This window comes from Staurois parvus, unplaced genomic scaffold (genome assembly GCF_062004578.1).
Source record: "Staurois parvus isolate SC_StPar_1 unplaced genomic scaffold, SC_StPar_1.0 ptg002548l, whole genome shotgun sequence".
NCBI classification, from domain to species: Eukaryota; Metazoa; Chordata; class Amphibia; order Anura; family Ranidae; genus Staurois; species Staurois parvus.
This window is the reverse complement of record NW_028320344.1, coordinates 182466-209302: the sequence shown is the minus strand read 5'-3', so window position 1 is coordinate 209302 and position 26837 is coordinate 182466. Positions and strand designations below refer to the sequence as shown.

Sequence of the window (26837 nt, the reverse complement as noted above, 5' to 3'; positions counted from 1 at the left end):
CCTCCCTTACCAAGATGGCCAGAGTCCCTCCTTTCCCTGATGGCTAGTGTCCTCCCTTTCCCAGATTGCCAGTATCCCTTTTATCCCGATGGCCAGTTCCCCCTTTACCCTGATGGCCAATGTTTTCTTCATTCCCTTATGGCCAGTGTGCCCCCTTTTCATTATGGGCAGTGCCCCCCCTTACCCTGATGGCCAGTGTCCCCCCTTACCTTATTGGCCAGTGTACTCTCCCCCTTAACTTGATGAGTAGGGTACCTCTTTACCCTGATGTCCATAGTCCCCCCTTATCCTTATGGCCAGTGTCCCCCCTTTCCCTGATTGTCAGTGTTCCCCGATATCTGCCCGACTCCCCACCGCTTTCCTTCCGGTACAAAGTATGGAAAAAAGTGCAGAAAATCAGGAGAGGCCATTTACTCGTCTGTGCAGATTTCAGTGCCGTTCCAGGCGTCACCATGGACATCTCTGGCTCCTCCCCCACACATACCTGCCGACCAATGGCATGGAAATGCCTGAAAACTGCAAATAACCGCATTCCACCGACAGGTCCTACAGCATATCTTCTAAGCCTCGCCTCACCTATTCATAGACTTGTTTATGGCAGATCAGATCTTTCTTCAACAGATGTCTAAGGCTGGCCATACATTAGACAATCTTCTTGTACAATTTTCCTTTAGATTTACCAAAACCATAGAATTTGAGGTCCGACCTAAACACTTCCAATTTGTATGCAATCAGGCCGGCCCTTGTACTACATAGTGTAAGGTCCATCTAAAGGAGATTGAAGAAGAAGATTGTATAATGTATGGCCAGACTAATTCCGGGATCCTAAATGGAAGGGGTGTGCTGTGCTGGGGGAGGGGTTTATGGGAAGGCTGGAGGAGTATATAAACTAGGATGGAGGGGGGAGGGAGAATTCAATTATAACGGGGTAGACAGATCAGACCAGGGTCAGTCCCTATTGGGGGGTGGAATGGGGAAAGATGGGGGGAGGGCTATGGCAGGTGATAAGAAGGTTCCCATGTTACAAACAACCAGTGGAATTGGTACCATTTGTATGAAAATAAAAAATACACAAAATCTGTGTGAACAAGATGTCAGTGAATGAACAAGGTGTCAGTGAATGAACAAGGTGTCAGTGAATGAACAAGGTGTCAGTGAATGAACAAGGTATCAGCGAATGGACAAGGTGCCAGTGAAGGAACAAGGTGTCAGTGAATGTACAAGGTGTCAGTGAATGTACAAGGTGTCAGTGAATGGATAAGGTGCCAGTAAATGAACAAGATGTCAGTGAATGGACAAGGTGTCAGTGAATGGACAAGGTGTCAGTGAATGCACAAGGTGCCAGTGAATGCACAAGGTGCCAGTGAATGCACAAGGTGCCAGTGAATGGACAAGGTGTCAGTGAATGGACAAGGTGTCAGTGAAAGAACAAGGTGTCAGTGAAGGAACAAGGTGCCAGTGAAAGAACAAGGTGTCAGTGAAGGAACAAGGTGTCAGTGAAGGAACAAGGTGTCAGTGAATGTACAAGGTGTCAGTGAATGGATAAGGTGCCAGTAAATGAACAAGATGTCAGTGAATGGACAAGGTGTCAGTGAATGCACAAGGTGCCAGTGAATGGACAAGGTGCCAGTGAATGGACAAGGCGCCAGTGAATGGACAAGGCGTCAGTGAATGAACAAGGCGCCAGTGAATGGACAAGGCGCCAGTGAATGGACAAGGCGCCAGTGAATGGACAAGGCGCCAGTGAATGGACAAGGCGTCAGTGAAGGAACAAGGTGTCAGTGAATGGACAAGGTGTCAGTGAATGAACAAGGTGTCGGTGAATGAACAAGGTGTCAGTGAATGAACAAGGTGTCAGTGAATGAACAAGGTGTCAGTGAATGAACAAGGTGTCAGTGAATGGAAGTGTTTGTTCCCCAATGTCAGACGTCTGCCCAGCACAATCGGTGAGTTGGAAGGTTCGGTGAATGAAGAGAACTAGGACTGAATTGGTATTGCTGAATCTTGTCTTCATTCGTCACATGACTGGGCCATTCATATTCCTGGCTAGGTTCCCTTTCGGAGAGACGGGGGAATAGGAGAGGTGTTGGTGTCTCTATGTGAGAAGTCATCTCAGAGCGAGTGTGAAGGAGGACCTAGGTGATGGAGAGTGTGATGAGGCTGAAGTATTATGGGTGGGACTTCCATTTCCGGCACCATGTGAGGATGGAGTGACCTGTCGCTGCTCCCAGCCCCGCCGCCCTCTGATACTGCGCCAGATCACCGGTCACCTGGGCGGTTCTCATACCCCCCGCCCTAGGGGACCAGATGGACCACTTTTTGGAGCGCTCCGCTCCTCGATCGTCCCAGGGACCCCGGTTGGATCCTGACTCCGGGCCGGAGGCAACTCCCAAGATGGCTGCCGCCATACAACACACCCAGCATGTAGATATCCCGATTCCTCCTGCAGAAGAGATGGCGGGCAGCTCTTTCTCACACACAAAGATCGCTCAGGCTGTAGCCAGCATACTCACCCCATTGATCGATGAAGCAGTAGACAAGGCGGTACAACATGGTATGGAACAGCTGCGGCAGGAATTTCATAGGCAGATTCATGGCTGGAGGAAGCAGAACGGCACATTTTATCCGTAGAGAAGCAATTACATCCGGTAAATAATCCCCTTACTACACCGGGGAACGTACCGCAATCCATCCTTGACAAATGACAGGATTTGGAGAACAGATCACACAGGAACAACCTGCGTATCATTGGTCTACCAGAAAGCTATAAACCATCCTCTCTGATGGAACTCTGCAACCACCGCATTCCTGAGGCCTTAGGCCTACGCTATCCCTGTGTTGTGGAAAGGACTCATCGGGTGGGACCACCACAAGACCCTGACCCAGACCACCAGCTGAAGCCTAGACCAATAATTGTCAGGTGCCCCAATTATGCCGATAAACACCTTATTTTGCAGCACTACCACAAAGGTGGGACATTTACCATGACAACCACAAATTGCTGCTTTCTGCTGACTATTCTGTGGAAGTGTCAAAATTGCACAAATCTTTTGCCTCAATCTGCTCCCTACTTCACCAGCATGATCTACGGTTGTCTTTGGCCTTCCAGCGGTGCTACACCTACGCTCCCCTGACGGTGATCAGCTATCGGTTACTTCTCCTGAGGCGGCTAAACAATACGTGGAATCTCTGCTAGCCGGTGATCTGTCCTCTAATCATGCAATGGATGAGACCACCATTGTCGCCCCACCTGTGGGTAGTATCTCGGCCAAACATCTAAGCAGCCCAGTGAAGCACCCATCTAAACACGGACACTATGCTGTCGGCTCCAAACACAGAGGAACTACCTGATGAGCCCAAGACGGGTCGGCTTATCCTTTGGAGGGTTTGTTATCCTCCGGCTACTACTGGGCCTAAAGTGCGTTCTGTTGATGTTGTTCTCCTCTTTCCTTTTATTTAATATACACGTCATGTTGTATGCATGTCTCAGGGAGAGGACATCCCGATGGTTTTCATGTATGTTCTGGGCCTGAGCACCCTATTCAGTTCCCATTGCAGCCCGATCTGTTCTCAGATCCTGTCACATTGGTTTTATATTGAGTTACTGTCCTCCCCAAACCCACGCTCCCCCCGGGGGGGGGGCAGCTTCTATATCCTAAGGCGGAGTGCTCCTTCCACATCCCATTTGGCATTCCCTCTGGTGCTCTATATGGCTCACTAATGTCAGTCCTTTATCATGCAGGGGATTGGAAGCTGGACATTCTGATAGTGGAGTGTACCTCACATGGAAACAAGTGAAGTCCTTAGACATTTCTGGGTTTCCTCGGTTTTTGTTTTTCATTTTGATTAGTTTTTCCTCTGTTCATATATACATTCACCTATTGTGATACTGTCTCTGATTACCAGCCGGTTATTGTACTGTATCTGTTATCTGCCTAGAGGCAGGGACCAGGCCTGGAACTCATAGTAGGGTTCTTTTCTCTCTTGTCTCAGGTGAGCACATCCCTTTTTGTCTTTCATCCTTTTATCGGAGAGCACTGCTTTGATATATCACACACTTGATCCCTACGGAGTTATGCGGGTCATCTCCTGGAATGTCAAGGGTCTACGCTCTCCGGGCAAACGGATGAAGATCCTACATCACTTAAAATGCTTGAAAGCAGACATTGCCCTTCTACAAGAGACACACCTTTTAGAATCTGATCTTCATCGTCTCAGGAAACTCTGGATAGGGGAGGTTATTGGTTCAACGGCCACAAGTCGCGTGGGGGTGGCCATCCTCTTCCATAAACATCTGTCCTACACCGTTCGCTCGATAGATAGAGACTAAGAGGGACATAAACTCACTGCACATCTATCTATAGCATCTAAAGACATAGCAATTACTAATATCTATGCTGTAAACTCTCCAGGTATTCCATGTTTCCAGGATCTTACTCTATGGCCCTCCGCTCTCCTGACTGCCTCCATTTGATGGGAGGAGACTTTAATATTCTAATGCATCCTATTGAGGACAGAAATTCATGATCCTCAGGACCCAAAGTGATCTCCCATCTACACATGGCATCTACACATGGTGGACGTATGGCATCTTTCTCACCCGACAGTGAATTCACCTACTACTCGCCTCCACACGACACCATGTCCTGTATTGACTATGTATTCTGCTCTTCATCCCTTTTACCTATGGTGAGAAACTCAGAGATCTTGGAAATAGCCATCTCAGACCACAGCCCGGTTGTGGTCACACTTGATGATCACCAACCTAGCGGTAATCCACCCCCTTGGAGATTTCCCATCCTACCTCATGGACAATGAAGACTTTCGTCATATGTTACTCAGTGCTTGGAATGACTATGCCCTCACCAACGCAGAACATGCTACTGATCCCATTTTATTTTGGGAAACGGCTAAGGCGGTCCTGCAGGGTAAAATTATATCTTATGTTTCCCAGTAAAAGCGGCACTCCTTGGACCAGATTTGCCTGGCCAGCACATCCATTCATAAAGCCCAATTAGAACTTGGCCAAAACAGATCCACGGCAATGAAACGGAAATGGCAGGAAGCTAAGAGAAATTTTGAGTTATGGGTCGAACAAAGGGAACGCATTAAAACGTCTTATCACTCCCTATGATTCCATAAATACGGCAACAAGGCCGGAAAACTCCTGGCCAACTGTCAGGGCCTGGACTTGAACCTGGGACTTCTACTATGTCAGTCAGTAACTCTTCTCACTGAGCTACCTAGGATGCTGGACAACAATCTGCCTCATCTATTGGATAATCCTGCCTTGTGCCTTGTTTGCTCTTGACCCTTGAACTCCTTGCTGCTCCCATGAACTTCCTACAGTATATAAGCCATGTCCTTGGACTTCCTCCTTGCCAGATTATTGTGCCTTCCAGCCAATATCCCGCTCATCTTTACTGCTGCCGGCTATATCGTTTGTGACCGACTTTTGGCTTGTGACTGACTCCGCTTTTGTCTTATCCCTGAACTGTTTGATCCGCTATCGGTTTCCAGCTTGCCCTTCCCCTAGTGGGGTGATCCTGAGACTGCGACCTGGTATTCACACGCAGCCAAATCCATCTCCACCATTAGGAGCTCTGGGGAAGACCGGTGGATACTTGGACCCCACACCTCAGGTGAGCCTGCTGGTTTCAGGTAAGCCTTACAACTGCTGTAGCAATTGGTCTCTGAACCTGACCTTACACCGTGACACCCACCTTTGTTGAGGCCCCTATGCTGCTACCCATATTATGGGGCTTAAGGACACTCAAAGAAATCTGACAACCTCATCGCCTGAAATATCGTCTCTATTAACAAATTTCTACCAACAGTTGTACTCTGAGGAACAGGTTGATATGGAAAAAGCGGAATCACTTCTGCAATCTCTTCATTTATCACGTCTTTCCCAATCACAATTGGATGAGCTGAACGCACCTATCTCATCGGAAGAGCTCCATTACTAATCTATCTAACGGTACAGCCCCTGGCCCAGATGGGTACTCATCTGAATTTTACAAATTATCCCGTGAATATATTCACCATACCCTGTTGCAAGTATACAACAATATATGGCAGGGTGGCCCTTACCTCCCTATGGGCTCTACAGCGTTTATAAAGTCACTGGCCAAAAAGGGCAAAGACCCCACTCTCCCCGGCTTGTACCACCCTATCTCGCTCATTAATGTGGATGGTAAGATCTTGTCCAAAATAGTCGCATCCAGTCTGGCAAATGTACTCTCTGGCCTCCTGCACCGCGCTCAGGCAGGGTTTGTCAAAGGTAGATCAGCAGTTCTACATATCCGCAAAGTCATTATGGCGCTGGAACAGGCCAAGCTTCACCCCGATAAAGATACGGCCATTTTGTCTCTTGGCGCAGAAAAAGCTTTCGATAATATTAATCTCCACTGGCTCTTCCTAGTCTTGAGGAAATTCAGTTTTCAAGGCCAATCACACATTTATTTCTTTCCATGTATTCCTCTCCTCCTAGGCTAATCACTCAGAGTACATTATCGGAACCTATTCGTCAAAAAAAGGGAACCCGCCAGGGCTGCCCCCTCTCCTGTCCAACCTGGCTATTGAACCTCTTTCCAGACTGCTCAATTCTCACCCCCTTCTTTCCGGAATGACAATTGGCAGTGCAGCCATGAAAGCTGCTTTACTTGCAGACGACATTCTCATCTTTTCCTCTGCAGTGCCCACTGATCTCCCTGTTATTCAGGATCTATTCACCACCTTCCAGCTCTGTTCTGGCCTACACATAGACTTCACCAAAAGGGAAATTCTCCCGCTTACCCCATATCACTCCAGGTCATGGATCACGTCCTCCCCGCTTCAGATAGCCTCCCATCATATCACCTATTTGTGTATCCAGATAGGGAAGGATCCATCATCTCTCTATCGGCTCAACTGTCTCCCCGTTTCTGAGAAGATTAATCGGGAATTGGATAAATGGTCTACTCTTCCCCTTTCACTTTTCATCAGGTGCCATCTCTTTACAATGGTGTCATTTGTGAGACGTTTATACCCCCTGCAAACCTTTCCTTTATTGCCTCAGCATACAGATATCCAATCTTTACATAAATCATGACAAGTGTGATGGTGGAATGGGCCTCCCCAATATCCGCTTATATAACCGCCCCACATAGCACAGACCTACCCAAACCTTTACCCCCCCGGGTCCATCTGTGTCTTCTGTCTGCTCGGAGAGTGTTACTGAGGGCCTGGATATCTCCTCACACCCCCACCCTGTCCTCTGTCAAGAGAGGTCTGAAATCACTTTTATACCTGGAAAAATTGGATACCCCGGTCCAAAATTTTGGCCCCACCAAGTGTTTTTTCACACGTTGGAAGGTCTTTATCGAACATACATTCTCTCAATGGGAAATAAGTCAACTTATGGTTACATTTCAATACACAGCCTGGTATGCTAAATCCAACCTGACTAATACCCTAGGCTGCATGAAGGTCTTGGACCCTACATCTATTATGGGAAATTATCCCCCCACCCTGGGGGACTTTCTTTTACACCTGTAGAGCAAATGGAGTAGGAGTTGTTAGCCCAAGGCCCTATCCCTATCCCTCAGGGGTTCTTATTCAGTGTTTTTGTTCTAATCCTTGGGAATCTGTTTGATGTAAATGTACTCCTACCCATATGACGTCTCCTTTCTGTGACTATGGAGCGATATGTTCCAGTTTGGGGTGGAGTCAAGGTCTCCAGTCCTGAACTCTCCCATATATGTATGAATATGACGTCTCACTTGTGAATGACAAGCTTTCCTCTGATTATTTGTCCTGCAGGGTACATTCCTTTTATTATTCTGGGGATCTGCTATTCATTTGTTGTTGTTGTCTTCTGCCCGGTTCCTGTGTATCCGGATCCCGTATATTATGTTCCTTTTCTTATATTGACAAAGGTCATCATTGGAGATTGTTATAGGCCCCCCAGTGTTAATGAGGAGGTGGAGACTCAGCTCCTCCCACAGATGGAAAGGGCTGCAAGGGCGGGGACAGTGATAATAATGGGGGATGGTAACTACCCGGAAAGTGACTGGAGTAATGGGACTGCAGGAACAGGTAACCCCTCAATACCGGCACTTCTACCCCCTTCCTGCCCACACCAAGGTTCAGCTTTCAGCGCTCTCACACTTTGAATGACAATTGATCAGTCATGCAACACTGTACACAGAGGAAATGTTTGTCCTTTATTCACACAAATACAGCTTTCTTCTGGCGGTATGTAATTAGCACGAGGTTATAACATTTTGCAAATAAGTAATTTTCCTTTATAAATTTGGGCCAAAATGTCTACAACTACATTACTATGGTAACAATAATCCCAATCTGTGTGTATTACTTAGTCTGTGTGGAAGTTATAGAGTCTGCAAGATACGGTACCAATCATTGGAAATTGATCACACCTGACCACAGCTGACCACAGCTGACCACACCTGACCACACCTGACCACACCTGACCACACCTGATCACACCTGACCACACCTGATCACACCTGACCACACCTGACCACACCTGACCACCCCTGATCACACCTGACCACACCTGACCACACCTGACCACAGCTGACCTCACCTGACCACACCTGACCACACCTGATCACGCCTGATCACAGCTGACCTCACCTGACCACACCTGACCACACCTGACCACACCTGACCACACCTGACCTCACCTGACCACACCTGACCACACCTGATCACACCTGACCACACCTGATCACAGCTGACCTCACCTGACCACACCTGACCACACCTGATCACGCCTGATCACAGCTGACCTCACCTGACCACACCTGACCACACCTGACCACACCTGACCACACCTGACCTCACCTGACCACACCTGACCACACCTGACCACACCTGACCACAGCTGACCACACCTGATCACACCTGATCACAGCTGACCACACCTGATCACACCTGATCACAACTGACCACACCTGACCACACCTGACCACACCTGACCACACCTGATCACAGCTGACCACACCTGATCACACCTGACCACACCTGACCACACCTGATCACAGCTGACCTCACCTGACCACACCTGATCACACCTGACCACACCTGAGCACAGCTGACCACACTTGACCACACCTGATCACACTTGACCACACCTGATCACACCTGACCACACCTGATCACACCTGATCACACCTGATCTCGCCTGACCACAGCTGACCACACCTGACCACACATGACCACACCTGATCACACCTGAGCACACCTGACCACACCTGATGTACTGACAGCTGATCTCATTTCTGGAGATACTAACAAGCCAGGACAGGACAGATTCCCCCAAATGACAGCTTTTTGGAAATTAAACATTCTTTGAAAAATTAAGAAAGTAAATAAAATTATTTTTTTTCACATAATTGTTATATTAACCCCTCCCCCTCCTGAGGATTTACCCCCCTTAATAACCACGCCTCTTTTTGCTACTCGGCGCTGCACTAATTCAACTGATAATTGCGCGGTCATGCAATGCTGCACCCAAACAGAATTTTCATCTTTTTTTCACACAAATAGAGCTTTCTTTCGGTGGGATTTGGTCACCGGTGTGTTTTTTACGTTTTGCGTTATAAACAAAAAAAGACCGAACATTTTGAAGAAAAACAATATTTTTTACTTTTGGCTATAAAAAATATATAGTAAAATCAAAGTTAGTTATAAATTTAGGCCAAAATGTCTCCGGCTCCATGTTTATGGTGAAATATCCCAATAATTGTATATTGATTGCTTTGTGTGACAGTTATAGAGATACAAACTATGGGAGAGATACTGCAATTTACACCATTTTCTGCTATACAGCGCTGCGCTAGTTTAACGGACAGTTGCGCGGTCATGCAATACGGTACATAAATGAAATGTATCTCCTTTTTTTAAAACAAATAGAGCTTTCTTTCAGTAGTATTTGATCACCTGTGCGCTTTTTATTTTTGACGCTCTAAACAAAAAAAGTTTTGAAAAAAATATATTTTCTGTCATAAAAAATATCCAAAAAACTAAAATGTCATCATAAATGTAGAAAAAATGTATTCTGCTCCATGTTTTTGGTTAAAAAATTCCCAATTAGTGTATATTGATTGCTTTGTGTGACAGTTATAGAGATACAGACTATGGGAGAGATCATGGGGTGTACACAGCTTGTACTTCTGACAGCCCATCACATTTCTGGGGGGCTAAAATACCAGGACACTGCAAACACCCCCAAATACCAGGACAGTACAAACACCCCCAAATACCAGGATAGTACAAACACCCCCAAATACCAGGACAGTACAACACCCCCAAATACCAGGACAGCACAAACACCCCCAAATACCAGGACAGTACAAACACCCCCAAATACCAGGACAGTACAAACACCCCCAAATACCAGGACAGTACAAACACCCCCCATTACCAGGAAAGTACAAACACCCCCAAATACCAGGACAGTACAAACACCCCCAAATACCAGGATAATGCAAACACCCCCAAATACCAGGACAGTACAACCCCCCCAAATACCAGGACAGTGCAAACACCCCCAAATACCAGGACAGTACAACCCCCCAAATACCAGGACAATGCAAACACCCCCAAATACCAGGATAGTACAAACACCCCCAAATACCAGGACAGTACAAACACCCCCAAATACCAGGACGGTGCAAACACCCCCAAATACCAGGACGGTGCAAACACCCCCAAATACCAGGACAGTACAAAACCCCCCCAAATACCAGGACGGTGCAAATACCCCCAAATACCAGGACAGTACAAACACCCCCAAATACCAGGATAATACAAACACCCCCAAATACCAGGACAGTACAAACACCCCCAAATACCAGGACAGTACAAACACCCCCAAATACCAGGATAATGCAAACACCCCCAAATACCAGGACAGTACAAACACCCCCAAATACCAGCACAGTACAAACACCCCCAAATACCGGGACACTGCAAACACCCCCAAATACCAGGACAGTACAAACACCCCCAAATACCAGGACAGTACAAACACCCCCAAATACCAGGACAGTACAAACACCCCCAAATACCAGGACACTGCAAACACCCCCAAATACCAGGACAGTACAAACACCCCCAAATACCAGGACAGTACAACCCCCCCAAATACCAGGACAGTGCAAACACCCCCAAATACCAGGACAGTACAACCCCCCAAATACCAGGACAATGCAAACACCCCCAAATACCAGGATAGTACAAACACCCCCAAATACCAGGACAGTACAAACACCCCCAAATACCAGGACGGTGCAAACACCCCCAAATACCAGGACAGTACAAACACCCCCAAATACCAGGACAGTACTACCCCCCCAAATACCAGGACAGTACAAAACCCCCCCAAATACCAGGACGGTGCAAATACCCCCAAATACCAGGACGGTCCCCCCCCCTTCCCCTCCCACTCTGCGTTTTCTCTCTTCTCCTTTACATCATACATTTCTATTATTTCTAACTCCATTTCCAGGGGTATTATGTCCTCATATATTTCACTTTTTCTCTGTATTCTTCCCATTTTCTCCACTTTATATTATACATCTCCATCTTATCTATATACATGTAATACAATCTTTCTGTCCCACAGATCTGATTCATTCTGCCCATCCAATCCTCCTCTGTTGGCACCTCTTTTCCCCAAAACCCGGGTATGAAGCTGTTGGCTGCACTCAGATAATGCCATATCCCGAGACCTTGTATAGTTTTACTGGGAGCTCTGTGATATGGAGGAGACATAACTCTGGTCTAATCCAATATTAATCTCACTGATTTTCCTTCCTAAATAAACCATTTTCCTCCAAAACACCTGTATTCTTGGACCCTCCCACCATACATGATACCACGTGCCCACCTCTCCGCTCCAACACAACCGTGAGATCTCCCCATTCAATGTGTGCTGTACATTAGGTGTGATGTGCCACCCAACACTTCTCATTGGTCTCCACCTCCCGCAGACTGAGATTTTCCTGAATTCATCGAAGCATTTTCCTTCATCAATTTCTCTTCCCATATCTCTCTCCCACTTCTCTATGTACATTCATTTTGTGTCCGTGTCTAATTCTATTCATATCTTATGTATGTTTGCAATTCCGTGTCCCCCATCACCCCGTGTCTCCATCACCCCGTGTCCCCCATCACCCCGTGTCTCCCATCACCCCGTGTCTCCCATCACCCCGTGTCTCCATCACCCCGTGTCCCCCATCACCCCGTGTCTCCCATCACCCCGTGTCTCCCATCACCCCGTGTCCTCCATCACCCCGTGTCCTCCATCACCCCGTGTCCCCCATCACCCCGTGTCCTCCATCACCCCGTGTCTCCCATCACCCCGTGTCCCCATCACCCCGTGTCCCCCATCACCCCGTGTCTCCCATCACCCCGTGTCTCCCATCACCCCGTGTCTCCCATCACCCCGTGTCTCCCATCACCCCGTGTCTCTCATCACCCCGTGTCTCCATCACCCCGTGTCTCCCATCACCCCGTATCTCCATCTCTCCAATGGATTCCACTCTTTTCTAGTTCTCATGGGCTTTGGGAGACTCTCAGAAACATTGGTGATATCGTAATCTATCCATCTTATTGAAGACTTCTCCCTTTTTTTTCTCCATTTCTCTATACGATCCCAATTCCTCCCCCACCATTATATCCCTCAATTGTGCCTCTTGTTTTATGATCCATTTCCTGCGATGTTTTCCTGCCCAGGAATAAAATATTCTGTGTTCCTTAGTGGCATTACCTGTGAATTGAAAAGCCCCCCCTCTGTCTGTGTAACATTTCCCCCACATAATACATGAAGTGTCTACATACTTGTGCTGTCCTCTAGTCCCCGATATTCTGCAGGCACTCATACAATCCTACTCACATGTCTTCCACTCCGTGGATTCTCCATTTTGACCCGTTTCTCTGGATTATGAGTCCCGTCACAAATTCTCACAATTCTCACCGCTTTATAATATCTCCTGCAGTCTGGTACCCCCTCCCCCTCTTTCTTTACTTCTAGTCAGCGTTTCATGGCGTATTCTAGGCTTTGTATTCCTCCATATATATCTTATTATCATTTTTATCAGTTCTTTAATATACGCCTCTGGAAGTTTGATTGGAATCATTTGAAATCTATATAATACTTTGGGCACGATTACCATTTTTATGAGGTTTATGCCCCATCCAGGACGGGTTTGCACCTCCCACTCTCTTCAGCTCCTCCTTAACCTCATTTAACCCCTTCCCGTCCGGCTGTTGTATATAAACGGGCGGACGGTGGCAGTGCAGGGACGGGTGGACATTTATAAACGGCCTCCCCGCACCCTGCTTGTGCGCGCTCCCCGGGACCGCGCAGCACCACGATCCGGTGCCCGCTGTGTCCTCCGGACACAGTGAAACACCGATCGTCGGACGGGACCTCTGTACGAGATCCCGATCATGTGATCACTGATTGGCCAATCAGTGATCACATGCAAAGTAGTAAGCAAGATGTCACTTCTGACATCATTGCTTACTAAGTGTGAAATCTGTGAATGATCACAGAGGTCACATGGTACAGGGCCATTCACAAGAGGGCCATTCCTTGTACCATATGACAAGCTGTGACCAATCACAGCTCACTCAGTACTTCTCAATGAGTGCAAGAATGCAGCCAGAGAGAAAGAGAAATGATTGCTTTACACCCTATATGGGAGTAAAAGCAATCAGAGTAAAAAAAAAAAAAAAAAAAAAAAATTTTCATCACCCCCCACAAGTAGTACAGTGTCACCATGGTGACCCCACACTGCTAGGGTGACAGTATGTAAAAAAAAAAAAATAAAAAAAATAATAATATAAAAAAATAAAATAAAAATGTTTAAAAATTATAATTTTTGCTTCTAAACTAATTTGGATTTTTTTTTTTTTACTAAAAAGATAACGGAATAAATTGTGGCTAAGATTTATGATGAGATATTATTTATTTGCAAAATTTTATAAAAAAAACACTTTTTTTCAAAATTTTTGGACATTTCATTTACATAGCAAAAAAAATACAAATCCCAGCGGTGAATAAATACCACCAAAATAAAGCTTTATCTGTCTCAAAAAAATGGTAAAAAATTAATATGGGTACAGTGTTGCATGACCGCGCAATTGTCATTCAAAGTGTGATAGCGCTGAAAGCTGAAAATTGCCCTGGGGGGGAAGGGGGGGAAAGTGTCCGGACTGGAAGGGGGGGCAAGTGTCCGGTCTGGAAGGGGGGGAGTGTCTGAACTGGAAGGGGGGGGAGTGTCCGGACTGGAAGGGGGGGAAGTGTCCGGACTGGAAGGGGGGGGGAGTGTCCGGACAGGAAGTGGTTAATAGTGAAATATAATTGGTTTTATACAGATTCTTAGTTGAGGTGACAGTTTTATCTCCAGATACTTTCATTCTTTATCTCCCAAACAAATGGGAATTCTTTGTATTTTTTCTTTGTCACTATTTTTCAGCTCCGCGGAGGATGGGCGATGCAACAGGACAATGATGACCCAAAGCAGACAAGTCATTGAACAAAACAATGGCTGCAACAGCACAGAATACGCCTTCTGGAGTGGCCCAGTCAGAGTCCTGACCTCAACCCCATTGAAATGCTGTGGCATGACCTTAAGAGAGCGATTCACACCAGACATCCCAAGAATATTGCTACACTGAAACAGTTTTGTGAAGAGGAGTGGTCCAAAATGACTCCAGATCGTTGTGCAGGTCTGATCTGCAACTACAAGAAACGTTTGGTTGAGGTTATTGCTGCCAAAGGAGGGTCAACCAGTTATTAAGTCCAAAGGTTCACATACTTTTTCCTCCCTGCACTGTGAATGTTTACATGTTATGTGCAATGAAACCATGGCAACATCTAATGTTTGTGTAGTATTATGTTCAGCAGACTGTGTTCTTCTATTGTTGTGACTTAGATGACGTTCAGAGCACATTTTATGCCCAATTCATGCAAAACTCCACGGAATCCCAAGGGGTTCACATACTTTTTCTTGCAACTGTATGAGGATGAAGTCCCGGCATAGTCTGAGGGAAGCAGAACGATTTTTGGAGAGGAGTGTGAAGATGAGGGTATAGTATGTTGTTTGCTGAGTATTGGGTGATATGAATGTATGATGGTGTCACCGGTATTATCTATAGTCCATAGAAGTATCAGGTGCCGGCCTTCGGGGGCGGAGATATTGGTATGACGAACAAAGTTCGGTGTCTCTGATGGCGGTGACGACTCCTCTTTGTTTTTCAGAGGCATTGGCAGTACAGACACGTGGAAACGTTTTGTGTCAGCATGTAGGAGGGGCCCAATCTAGGGAACGAGTCTCTGGAACACGGAGTATATCACATGTATGTTGGAATGCCTGTTCCCACATGTGTGTACATTTGGCCGGATGATTCAAGCCATCGCCATTAATAGATATAATGTTTATAGCCATTGAATCGATCGATTTGCCGACATTAATGGGGGCCAAACCAAGGGGCCCCTAAAGCGGTAATACGAGGGAAAGTGTCTGGACTGGAAGGAGGGAAAGTGTCTGGACTGGAAGGGGGGGAAGTGTCCGGACTGGAAGGAGGGAAAGTGTCCGGACTGGAAGGGGGGGAAAGTGTCGGGACTGGAAGGGGGTGAAAGTGTCCGGACTGGAAGGGGGGGAAAGTGTCGGGACTGGAAGGGGGGGAAAGTGTCCTGACTGGAAGGGGGGAAAGTGTCCGGACTGGAAGGAGGGAAAGTGTCCGGACTGGAAGGGGGGGAAAGTGTCAGGACTGGAAGGGGGTGAAAGTGTCCGGACGGAAAGGGGATGAAAGTGTCCGGACTGAAAGGGGATGAAAGTGTCCGGACTGGAAGGGGGGGAAAGTGTCCGGACTGAAAGGGGATGAAAGTGTCCGGACTGGAAGGGGGGGAAAGTGTCCGGACTGGAAGGGAGGGAAAGTGTATGGACTGGAAGGGGGGGAAAGTGTCTGGACTGGAAGGGAGGGAAAGTGTCCGGACTGGAAGGGGGTGAAAGTGTCCGGACTGGAAGGGGGTGAAAGTGTCTGGACTGGAAGGGGGTGAAAGTGTCCGGACTGGAAGGGGGGGGAAAGTGTCCGGACTGGAAGGGGATGAAAGTGTCCAGACTGGAAGGGGGGGAAGTGTCCGGACTGGAAGGGGGTGAAAGTGTCCGGACTGGAAGGGGATGAAAGTGTCCGGACTGGAAGGGGGTGAAAGTGTCCGGACTGGAAGGGGATGAAAGTGTCCGGACTGGAAGGGGGTGAAAGTGTCTGGACTGGAAGGGGGGGAAAGTGTCCAGACTGGAAGGGGATGAAAGTGTCCGGACTGGAAGGGGGGGAAGTGTCCGGACTGGAAGGGGGTGAAAGTGTCCGGACTGGAAGGGGGTGAAAGTGTCCGGACTGGAAGGGGATGAAAGTGTCCGGACTGGAAGGGGGTGAAAGTGTCCGGACTGGAAGGGGGGGAAAGTGTCCGGACTGGAAGGGGATGAAAGTGTCCGGACTGGAAGGGGGGGAAAGTGTCCGCACTGGAAGGGGGGGAAAGTGTCTGGACTGGAAGGGAGGGAGGGAGGGAAAGTGTCCGGACTGGAAGGGAGGGAAAGTGTCCAGACTGGAAGGGGGGGAAAGTGTCCGGACTGGAAGGGGGGGAAGTGTCTGGACTTGAACGGGGTAAAATATCCGGACTGGAAGGGGGGGAAAGTGTCTGGACTGGAAGGGGGGGGAAGTGTCCGGACTGGAAGGGGGGGGGAAAGTGTCCAGACTGGAAGGGGGGAAAGTGTCCAGACTGGAAGGGGGGAAAAGTGTCCGGACTGGAAGGGGGGGAAAGTGTCCGGACTGGAAGGGGGGGAAAGTGTCCGGACAGGAAGGGGGTGAAAGTGTCCGGACTGGAAGGGAGGGAAAGTGTCCGGACTGGAAGGAGGGAAAGTGTCCGGACTGGAAGGGGGGGAAAGTGTCCGGACTGGAAGGGGGGGAAAGTGTCCGGACTGGAAGGGGGGGAAAGTGTCCGGACTGGAAGGGGGGGAAAGTGTCCGGACTGGAAGGGGGTGAAAGCTTCCGGACTGGAAGGGGGGGAAAGTGTCCGGACTGGAAGGGGGGGGGAAGTCTCCGGACTGGAAGGGGGGGGAAGTGTCCAGACTGGAAGGGGGGGGAAAGTGTCCGGACTGGAAGGGGGGAAAAGTGTCCGGACTGGAAGGGGGGAAAAGTGTCCGGACTGGAAGGGGGGGAAAGTGTCCGGACTGGAAGGGGGTGAAAGTGTCTGGACTGGAAGGGGGGAAAGTGTCCGGACTGGAAGGGGGGGAAAGTGTCCGGACTGGAAGGGGGTGAAAGTGTCCGGACTGGAAGGGGTGAAAGTGTCCGGACTGGAAGGGGGGAAAAGTGTCCGGACTGGAAGGGGGGAAAAGTGTCCGGACTGGAAGGGGGGAAAAGTGTCCGGACTGGAAGGGGGGGAAAGTGTCCAGACTGGAAGGGGGGGAAGTGTCCGGACTGGAAACAAGTCTCTTGAACACGGAGTATATCACATGTATGTTGGAATGCCTGTTCCCACATGTGTGTACGTTTGGCCGGATGATTCAAGCTATCGCCATTAATAGATATAATTTTTATAGCCATTGAATCGATCGATTTGCCGACATTAATGGGGGCTGAACCAAGGGGCCCCTAAAGCGGTAATACGTTTGTATGCGCAGGTCAGGTAAACCATTCCGACTCTCAGGAATGACACCGTAGTAGAAACAAGAAGGAAACAAACAAACAAATACAGAGAACAAATCAGTAACAAATAGGATCTCAGCCGCGATCGGAACGCAAAGAAAACCGCATTGTACTGTGTTGGGTAGTACCCCTCAGGGGCGGGGCTTACACCTGTGACATGACATGTGGGCGGGACCATGATATGGCGGTATAGGGTGAATGTTTGGCGTTGGTCAGTGACCAGGTTCCACTCTGGAGACTCTCTGGTGGTGGTAGAATGTTGTGCGTGGCTTTGTGGGAGAATGTCGCACTCTCCGAGACATTGCACCCCTTCCTCTAGGCTGTGGATTGTGATGATCGACTCATTCTGGGGACCATCAATTTAGTGGGGTGACCCCAACGTCCAATCATTTTGTGGTTTGTTATCGGGAGGAGATCGGTCCCGAGTGGCGCGGTGCGCTTAGATAAATCTGTGAAAAGCTGTAAAGAGGAGAATGGCGCAGGCACAGGTTGGGGTTTGGGCGCCATTTGCGGGATTCGTTCTTGGAGGTGACAACAATGAGTTGTCATGGAGACATGTGGAGGGATTTAGGTGTCACATAGGAGGGTTTGGGCGCCATTTGCGGGATTCATTCTTGGAGGTGACAACAATGAGTTGTCATGGAGACATGTGGAGGGATTTAGGTGTCACATAGGAGGGTTTGGGCGCCATTTGCGGGATTCGTTCTTGGAGGTGACAACAATGAGTTGTCATGGAGACATGTGGAGGGATTTAGGTGTCACATAGGAGGGTTTGGGCGCCATTTGCGGGATTCGTTCTTGGAGGTGACAACAATGAGTTGTCATGGAGACATGTGGAGGGATTTAGGTGTCACATAGGAGGGTTTGGGCCCCATTTGCGGGATTCGTTCTTGGAGGTGACAACAATGAGTTGTCATGGAGACATGTGGAGGGATTTAGGTGTCACATAGGAGGGTTTGGGCGCCATTTGCGGGATTCGTTCTTGGAGGTGACAACAATGAGTTGTCATGGAGACATGTGGAGGGATTTAGGTGTCACATAGGAGGTTTGGGAAGGTCATGGGTTCCATCCATGGTCACATCTGGGTTTGCAGCCTCAGGTAGGAGGCCAGGAAAGATCTCTCGGGGATCGGCTCCCGATTGGTCGGGTTGGATGGATTCTGGAATGCCTCTTATTGGATGTTGTTACGCTGTGATCTATCCTCCAGAGCTGACACTTTGTTTCAGCCAATCCCTTTCTTCATCCCTTTGGTGGTGGGCGTGTCTACTAGGGTGGTAAAGGAAGGGGCGGAGTCTCCCAGCTCTGTGGCGGAGATCCTTCATCTCTGATTGGTTGCAGAGTGAATGATAGGTGACGGTATGGATGATGTCTCCTTCATGAATGGATGAGAAATAGGCGGACTAGTAGGAGGAGACTTACCCATTGGATGGGAGGAATGACTTGCAGAATGGGAAGTATTAGTGGGAGAATCTGTCCCAGCATGCTGTGGGCTCATATCTGTCATTCTACGCAGAGGAGACCGGCTGCAGGAGGAGAGAGCGCTGACACCTGCTTAACAAGGTGTCACAGGAGAAGCTGTGTGCTGAGTGAGAGGAGGAGGATCCTGAGCTGCTGCTGCCGCCCTGTTGGGGATGGCTGGGATCCCCCCCTGAGGGGAGGAGCTTCCTCTCAGCTTTCCTCTTCTTTGTCATCTCCCTGAGGGTCACTGGGCTGTTGCCTCTCCTCTGGGGTGTCAGCTCCGCCCACTGCTGTGTGCTGGAACTGTGAGTACAGCAGAGCTGGGGGGGATGCAGTCAATCAGACTGCTCCGGACACGCCCACAATCCGGGGATTTTGTGATGTTTAAAAATGACAGTTATTATTGACAGTTAAAAAAGCAGAGTTATTTTATGTCAGTTGAAAAATGACAGTTATTATTTGTCAAATTTTTTTTTTTTTTTTAACAGTTGAAAAACGACAGTTATATTTGACAGAAAATTAGTGTATATTTGAAAAATGAGGGTTTTTTGACAGTTGAAAAATGACAGTTTTTTTTACAGTGGCAATAAAATGCAGATAATTTTTGACAGTGAAAGAAAAATCACATGTAATAAAGAGGGGTTTTTTAACAGTTGAAAAATGATAGTTTTTTTAGTTGAAAAAGTACAATTTTTTTCTTACAGAGTTATTTTTTTTGTCAGTTAAAAACAAAATTATTTTTGACAGTAGAAAAATTAGGGTTTTTTTGTCAGTAAAAAAAAAAAAATGACTGGCTAAAATGACAGTTAAAAAAAAATGTTTTTGTTGTCATTAAAAGGAAAAAAATTGTCAGTTGAAAAATTTGTTATATTTGACATTTGAAAATGACAGTTAATTTTTTACAGTGGAAAGAAATGGCAATTGAAAAATGAGTGTGTTTGACAGTTGAAAAATTACAGCTATTTCTTGTTGTAAAAAAAACATTTTTTAAAGTTGAAAAATTACAGTTATATTTTTATTTTTGCAAAAAAAATATTTTTTTTGTCAGTGGCAATAAAATGACAGTCGAAAAATGAGGAGTTTTTTCAACAATTGATAATGACAGTTAATTTTTTTTTACAGTGGCAAAAAAATGACAGGTAATTTTTGACAGTGGAAAAAATGACAGTTGAAAAATGTTATTTTTTGTTGTTAAAATTTTTTTTTTTTTTTTTTTTTTTTTACAGTTGAAACATTACATTTAACAGTTGATAAACGACAGTTATATTTGACAGTTGGAATTTTTTTTTTACAGTGGAAGTAAAATGCAGATCATTTTTGACAGTGAAAAAAAAAAAATCACATTTAAAAAAAGAGGTTTTTTTTTCGACCGTTGAAAATGACAGTTAATTTTTTTACAGTAGCAAAAGAAATGAGAGGTAATTTTTGACAGTGGAAAAAAATGGTAATTGAAAAATGAGGTTTTTTTTAATGTTGAAAAATGACAGTTATTTTTTCTCGTAAAAATTAGGGTTTACTTACAGTTGAAAAAAGTCATCTATTTTTTTTAACAGTCAAAAAATGTCAGTTATATTTGACAGTTGAAAGATGACAGTATTTCACACTGGCAAAAAAATGCAGATAATTTTTGACAGTAAAAAAAAAAAAAAAAATCACATTTAAAAAGAGGGTTTTTTTTGTCAATTGAAAAATTACATTTAATTTTGACAGTAGAAAAATGCATTATTTTTTGTCAGTTATTTTTGACATCTAAAAATGATGTTTTATTTGTAATTTTAAACAAATTAGTTATTTTTTGTCAGTTGAAAAATGACAATTATTTTTGACTTTTTTACAACAAATTTTTCTACTGTCAAAAAAACCCTCATTTTTCAATTGCCATTTTTTGAACTTTCAAAAATAACTAATTGTTCTACTCTCAAATATAACTGTTGGTTTTCAAAAATAAAATTTTAACTAACAAAAAAGTCATTTTTAAAATGTCAAAAAAACCCTAATTTTTCAATTATCATTTTTTTGCAAATGTCAAATTTTTTTTGTCAATTTTCAACTGACAAAAAATAATTCTTATATTTCAACAGACAAAAAAACCCTCATTTTTAATTGTCAAAAATAACTCATATTTTGCCTGTTATTTTTCAAGTGTCAAAAATAATTATCAACTGACAAAATATCTGTCATTTTTCACCTGTAAAAAATAACTCCTTTTTATCAACAAATATTAACTGTCATTTTTAAACTGTCAATAAAACCATAATTTTTCAATTGCCATTTTTTGCCACTGTCAAATATAACTGTCACTTTTCAACTGTAAAAAATAACTCATTTTAAACTGAAAATATAACTGTCATTTTTTAAATGACCAAAAAAATACTAGTTTTCAACTGTCAAAAAAACTGTCATTTTTTTCAACTTAATAAAAATAACTGTCATTTGGAAACTTCCAATAAATCTGTCATTTTTTAATTGTCATAAACCCCTCATTTTTTCAGCTGTCATTTTATTGCTACTGTCAAAAATAACAGTCACAAGCATGCAGCCAGTGAAGGCGGAACACTCGGACCTCCTGCATGCTTGTTCCTGGTCAGTGACACACTAGGGAGTGAAGGGAGGATTAGGATGAAGATGACGGCCCCAAAACCTGCAGCTTTCTCCACAAATCACTCCTGTTTCCTGCCCTTCCTCCTATTGGCTGAGTATTGCCCCAATCACCAATCAGATCATCCCCCTTGTGATGTCTCTGGGTAGATCTCTCACTTCTGGCTCCTCCCACATATCTTTATACAACCTCCCCTTACACCTACCCCGACATGGAGGGGCTGAGTGAAGGTGGTGGTGAAGGTGTGGAGGTGTCGGATCGGGTCACACACATCATAGAAGGAGATCCGCCCGGCCTCATAATCCAGATCTATCCTGACTCTGGTACGGGAGACACCGCCGAGGAATGGGGTCATATTACTGTCATGTATCGCTGAGTACTGATTACTCCCCAACCCCCACTTCAGCAACCCCCAGGACTTCTTATTATATCCAATCTCTGACTGAGCTCCTCTCCTGTCTATATTGGGGTAACACATCCCGACTCTGCAATGCCCTGACCCCCCGACATCCACTTCCCAGTAATGTCTCCCGGAGGAGAAGCTCTGACTGCTCATCACCTGAGGATAACCCTGGAACCTCTCTGGTGTTTCTGGCCATTTCTGATGTGATGATGAGGATGCAGTTTTCCCGTCATCTGATATATGTAGACCATTAGCAGCTGTCCTCACATCCAGTAATATGTCTGTAACCCCCGACACCCCCCATGTTTGCTGTACAGCCCCAATATTTGGTCCTCCAGTGGGGGAGGGTTGGGGGTCTGGCCTGGATGGTGGAGCATTGATGGGACCTTTACCCTTTGTAGTAGAATGTGGAGAGACATGTGTGCCTGTACATTTCTGTACATTGACCCCAAACATGATATCAGATAAACCCGTGTGTAATGTGTGTGAGATCCCCCCCACATCCCCATCCCCTCCATCATGGAAGAGGTTCTCATGTCTCTCTCTGTCCTCATCATCTCCATCCTCAGTATCACACAAGTCACCTGTGTCTGATTCCTGTAGGACAGTCAGTGGATCCGTCATGTTACACAGCTTCTCAATGTCCCTCATCTTCCTGGATAGCTCCTCCTTCTTTATTTCCAGATCCTGAATATAATCCAACATGGGACGGGAGACTCGCTCTGCCCACTCGGAGATGTCCCTCAGGACTCTCTTCTCCAGGTCTTCCAGACGTCTCCTGAGGTCTCTGAACAGGGCAGTGACTCTCTTGGTTTCATCATCTGCTTTTCCTTGTACTTTCCTCCTGCGTTCCTGCAGACTCTGGGCTCTTTTCTCCGTCTCCTCTCTCTCTGTCATCAGTTTCTGCAGAACATTCCTCAGTTTCTTCTTCTTCATCTCAGAGGCCTCCTCCAGAGTCTCCACCTGGTGTCCCCGATGTTCTCCGACCAAACTGCAGGACACACAGATACAGGTGGAGTCCTCGGTGCAGTAATACTCCAGGATCTTCTTATGGATGGAGCATTTCCTGTCCTTCAGGGAAGTGGTGGGGTCACATAGGACGTGTTCTGGTGACTTGCTGTGGACTCTCAGGTGGTTGTCACACAGAGAAGCTTCACACAGCAGACAGGATTTCACAGCCGGTACAGGAGTGTGAATACAGTGAGTACAGAAGACCCCGGACTCCTCCTGCTCTGGATGGGTAGACTGGAAGTTCTCCACTATGTTACGTAGTGTTATGTTCCTCCTCAGTGCAGGACGTTCCTGGAACTCTTCTCTGCATTCAGGACAGGAATAACCTCCAGACTCCTCCTGTGTATCCAACACACGGCCAATACAGTCCCGGCAGAAGTTGTGTCCACATCTCAGGGTTACAGGATCTGTATAAATGTTCAGACAGACGGAACATTCCAGCTCCTTCCTCAGATCAGAAGACGCCATCGCTGAGAGCAGAAGACAGAATGACGGGGAAAGTCTCTGACACTCCGTATCCAATGTGACCCGTTCTGTACACTCCTACACGGGGCGAGGTGTACATTCCTACACAGGGAGAGGCTGGGACTGAGACACGTAGCTAGAAGAATTCTTCTACAGAAGGACACAGACATGTAATAAGTAGTGACGGGTCCAACACCCCCCTGTTCGGTTCGCGGTCCAACATTCCAACTTGACGAAAGTTCAACCTCAAACTTCGAACTCAATGCAAGTCTATGGGACTGGAACTTGTAAATGGGAAAGTGTCCATTCTGAAGGCTTTTATGCCAGTTATTGGCCCCAGAAGTGGTATGGGGACTCGGGGACGGCCCTGAGGGACAGGAATCATAAAAAAATATAAAATGTAATTATCATTCCTGGGGGGTCCCCATAAACTCCCTGCAAAGTTGCACATCAGTACAATGTATAGGACCTGCTGCAGCACGACTGACATTTATATTTTAAAAAAAAAAAGCTGTGTGGGGTCCCCCTAATCCATAACAGACCCTTTAGGTCCGGTGGGAAGGTTAGGGGGGACCCCACAGTGACATTTTTTTTAAAGTGCGTGGGGTTCCCCCTAAAAGCCAAACCAGGCCCTTTAGACCTGATAGGCCTTCTAAGGAGAACCCCACCCCCCAAAAAATAGATGGAAAAAGTGTGGGGTCCCCCCTAACTTCATACCAGACCCTTGATCCGAGCGCAGGCCTGGAAGGCCTAAAAGGGGGGAAAGAAAAAGTGTCCCTCCCCTCCCTGGGCCTTACCAGGACACATGCCCTCAGCATGGAGACAAGGGCCTCTTCCCCAAAACCCTGGTTGTGGGGGTCTGCGGGCAGGGGGCTCATTAGTATCAAGGTACTCCTTCAAATAAGGGGGCACCCTGATGTTGCCCCCTTGTGAATGAGTAAGGGGTACAAAATAAATAAAATTGGGCCTTGGGTGTTGGTGGTGCCTGAACACTGTAACCCCTCACAGTCACTCTTGCTGGGCGCAGGCAGGGGCCCCGCAGTTAAAAATTGGTAACAATTACAGAAAAATGGTAAACAAACATTGAAATGACATGCACCTGTGAAACGGGGGTCAAAAAATTGGGCCTTGGGTGTTGGTGGGGCCCTAAACCAAACAAATAGTTGGAAGTGACCATAATCAGGATTGAGGAATAGGATAGGCAGCATAGGCAGTCTTCAAGGGATCCCAGATCCCTAACAAATGGGATCAGTTACATCAGCATCAGGGACAAGATAGTTGCTGTTGATCCAGGACTGATTCATGTTGATAAATGTCAGCTGGTCAGCGGAGTCTGTGGACAGACGCACTCTTTTATCCGTCACAAAACCTCCAGCAGCACTGAATGTCCGTTCAGAAAGCACGCTGGGTGCAGGACAGGTCAGTAGCTGGATGGCATATTGAGCAAGTTCTGGCCAGTGATCCATCCTCAAGACCCAGTAGCCCAGTGGATGTTCAGTTGGAAAGGTCTCCAAGTCTGCTCTTGCCCCTAGATAATCCTGCACCATATGATGCAGACCCTGCCGATGGGTGCTTAAACCTAATATCCCTGGGCACTGAGGACTAAAGAACTGTTTGAAGGCATCGGTCAGCCGGCCACCTTCTCCACCGCTCTTCCTTTGACAGAACGAAGCCTCAGAAACACGTTGTCCAGGAAATGGTGACCTCCCATTGTCTGGAAAGGTTCTACACAAATGTTTTTTCATGGTGTCCTCAAGATGTTTCCTCCTCTGCTCCCTCTGTGAAGACTGGATGAGCCCTGCAACTTCACCCTTGTAACGTGGATCAAGAGGGGTTGCCAACCAGTACTGATCCCTCTCCTTGATAGCACGAATCCTCGGGCCCTTACGCAGGCTTTGCAGAATCAGGGAGCCCATGCAGAGTAAGTTTGAGGAGGCAGGAGATTCTGAGTCCTCTGGGTCACTGAGGATGACATTGTCAGGAACTACCTCCTCCCAGCCATGTACTACTCCTGGTTGGGGTTCTGGGGACTGAAAACCACCCCTTGAAGACTGCTGTATGTGATCCTCTACTTCCATGGTGCTGCAATCCTCCTCCTTCTCTTCCTCCTCCTGCTGTGTGTTTTGTGGCCCCTCAGGAATGGTTTCTGCATAAAGGGGGCCTTGAGAGGACAGGAAATCCCCCTCTTCCTCCCGCTGTTCTTCCTCAAGTGCCCTGTCCATGATTCCATGCAGCGTGTGCTCCAGCAGGAAGACTAGAGGGATAATGTCACGGATGCATGCATTGTCACGGCTCACCATCCCTGTGGCCCTCAAATGGTGACAGGACAGTGCATGCATCCTTTTCAGCAGCCACTGGTGTGGTGAAAAGAAGCCAAGCTCCCCTGAGCCTGTCCTTGTGCCATATTCACACAGGTACTCATTGTTGGTCCTCTGCTGTGTGTGCAGCCGCTGCAGCATTGCCAATGTTGGGTTCCACCTGGTGGACATGTCACAAATGAGGTGGTTGGTGGGCAGGTTGAATTCCCGTTGAATGTCAGCCAGCCGAACACTGGCCGTGTATGACCACCGGAAATGGCCACAGACTTTTCTGGCCTGCCTCAGAAGATCTTGAAAGCCTGGGTACCTGTTCAAGAAACACTGCACCACCAAATTCAGGACATGTGCCATGCATGGAACATGTGCCAAGTGTCCCTGTTGGAGGGCGGAGAGAAGGGAGGTGCCATAGTCATACAACCATTCATGGCTCAATCTGCCATGGTGTCAACCATCTCTGAGCCGGCCCCTGCAGAGCTGACAGAATCTCTGGCCCGGTGTGGCTCCTGTCCCCTAGACAGACCGGCTGAAGCACCACGTGGCATCTCTTAGCCTGACTGCTTGTGTAGCCCCTTGAATGCTTACGGAGCACTGCTGGTTCAGAGGACAATTCAGCAGAAGAGGCCATAGAGGCAGAGGAAGAGGAGGGGGTGGGGCAGACAGAAGTGGCAGAATCACCACTAGATTTTTGGAGGTGTGGTGGTGGAACAAGCTCCAGCACTGAACCCTGTCCTGCATCCTTCCCAGCTGCTAGCAGAGTCACCCAGTGTGCCGTGAAGGATATGTAACGTCCCTGACCACGCCTGCTGGACCACGTGTCAGTAATGTGGACCTATCTGCTGACCGCCCTGTCCAACGA

The 26837-nt window shown here is 47.0% G+C and overlaps 1 pseudogene; it reads right to left on the bottom strand.

Annotated features, from left to right (window-relative positions):
* Window positions 1–22541: 22541 nt before the first annotated feature.
* Window positions 22542–23772, bottom strand: LOC149430653 (E3 ubiquitin/ISG15 ligase TRIM25-like; annotated as a pseudogene).
* Window positions 23773–26837: the final 3065 nt, after the last annotated feature.